This window comes from Myotis myotis, unplaced genomic scaffold (assembly GCF_014108235.1).
Source record: "Myotis myotis isolate mMyoMyo1 unplaced genomic scaffold, mMyoMyo1.p scaffold_m19_p_16, whole genome shotgun sequence".
Taxonomy (NCBI): Eukaryota; Metazoa; Chordata; class Mammalia; order Chiroptera; family Vespertilionidae; genus Myotis; species Myotis myotis.
Genome location: NW_023416320.1, coordinates 47,614,146 through 47,616,477, shown reverse-complemented (window position 1 = coordinate 47,616,477; position 2,332 = coordinate 47,614,146). Strand labels below are relative to the sequence as shown.

The window sequence follows — 2,332 nt, the reverse complement described above, 5'->3', positions numbered from 1 at the left end:
GTCACTTCCTTGTAGCCTATCAGTAGAGCAGTGACCTTGGAATAGCCCTTATAATGGAACACAGAGATTAACCTAGACAGGATTAAACTCAACAGAACTAGATTAACAAACACCCTAACCTTTGGAATAGAATGGATAGGATTAAACTCAACAGAACTAGATTAACAAACACCCTAACCTTTGGAATAGAATGGGTAGGATTAAACTCAACTGGTATAAATACAGATGTAATAGGACAATAGACACAGAACCTGGCTGGAGATCCTGGCTAGGCTGCTGATCAACTGATCGCTGTCTCCGTGTCATTCCTTCATTCTTCGCCGACTCCGTCCACATCTTTGGGAACCCCTGGACCTGCTGGGGCTGGACCCCAACAATTGGCGCCCGAACAGGATTCCCCTAGATGGCAGGAGAGTTGGCTGACAAGAAGGACTGTGATGTGTCACCTTCCAAGGAGGAAAGGAAGGGATCTGGGTCACCTGACAGAGAATGGGATAGAGACGGGGACCGGAAACCTTCCCCTTCTAAAGACAGAAAGCGGCATCGTTCAAGGGATAGGCGTCGAGGGGGCAGCCAGTCTCGCTACTGTTCCCGGTCCAAGTCTAAGGAAAGAACGACGGCATGGAGAGCGAGATAAGGAGTGGGATCGGAATAAGAAGGACAGAGGCCGGGCTAAGTGTGGGCACAGACGGGACAAGGACCGGAAATGATCCCGTTTATCTCCTGGATGAGGAAAAGATTTTAAATCTCGGAAAGACAGAGACTCTAAGAAGGATGACGAGGATGAACATGGTGATAAGAAGCCTAAGGCCCAGCCATTATCCTTAGAGGAGCTTCTGGCCAAGAAAAAGGCTGAGGAAGAAGCTGAGGCGGCATCTCCAGAGAAGACCAGGGCTTCAGGCTGCGCATGGGCTGTGAGATTGTGATTGCTACCCCAGGACGTCTGATTGATGTGCTGGAAAACCGCTATCTGGTGCTGAGCCGCTGTACCTACGTGGTTCTGGATGAGGCAGATAGGATGATTCACATGGGTTTTGAGCCAGACGTCCAGAAGATCCTGGAGCACATGCCTGTCACCAACCAGAAGCCGGACACGGGTGAGGCTGAGGACCCTGAGAAGATGTTGGCCAACTTTGAGTCAGGAAAACATAAGTACCGCCAAACGGTCATGTTCATGGCCACCATGCCCCCAGCCGAGGAGCGTCTGGCCCGGAGCTATCTTTGGCGACCTGCCGTGGTGTACATCGGCTCTGCAGGCAAGCCCCAGGAACGCATGGAACAGAAGGTCTTCCTCATGTCAGAGTCAGAGAAGAGGAAAAAGCTGCTGGCAGTCTTGGAGCAAGGCTTTGACCCACCCGTCATCATTTTCGTCAACCAGATGAAGGGCTGTGATGCTTTGGCCAAATCCCTGGAGAAGATGGGGCACGGTGCGTGTACATTGCATGGTGGAAAGGCCAGGAACAGCGAGAATCTGCACTGTCTAACCTCAAGGCCGGGGCCAAGGACATTTTGGTGGCTACAGATGTGGCAGGTCATGGTATCAACATCCAAGATGTGTCTATGGTGGTCAACTACGATATGGCCAAAAACATTGAAGATTATGTCCACCACATTGGCCGCACGGGATGAGCAGGCAAGAGTGGTGTGGCCATCACCTTCCTCACCAAAGAGGACTCTGCTGTGTTCTATGAGCTGAAGCAAGCCATCCTGGGGAGCCCGGTGTCTTCCTGCCCCCCAGAGCTAGCCAACCACCCAGATGCCCAGCACAAACCAGGCACCATCCTCACCAAGAAGCGCCGGGAAGAGACCATCTATGCCTGACACAGCACCCTTCCCACCAGCTTCAAGGCAGGCTCTGAAGCCTGTTCTTCAGGACCCGCACATCTCCCTTTCCAGGTCCTCACTCTTACGGGGGCTGAGGAAACACTCAGACTGCTTGGCTAGACCCTCAGGTGTGAAGGCCTGAGTGTGGGCTGCAGAGAAGGGAAGCTTTTTTCTAAAGCTCTCTCTGCAGGAGACGGGGAGAACAAATGACCACAGGTTTGGGCCCAGCTCTGCCCCTCTGGCGGACTCGGGGATTGCCAGTGTCAGGGGCAGCCAATGGCTTTGCCTCCCAGGCTGCTGGGAGGGTTTCTTCGCACAGACTTGACTGCATAAGCTGCAGCAACAGTGTTGCCCTCGATGACCCAGGGGATCGGCACTGTGAGAATTATGAACCTTGGACTCTTATTGTCATTTTGGTAGCATTTGCCCTTTTGGATTATAATACAAGGTGAGAGCCTTGTCTAGAGCTGTGCACGGCCCCTGTGCCAAGGGGTGCTGTGCACCCCAG

The 2,332-nt window shown here is 52.8% G+C and overlaps 1 pseudogene; it reads left to right on the top strand.

Moving 5' to 3' along the window:
• The first annotated feature begins 403 nt into the window (after window positions 1–403).
• LOC118670561 lies at window positions 404–1,821 on the top strand (annotated as a pseudogene).
• Window positions 1,822–2,332: the final 511 nt, after the last annotated feature.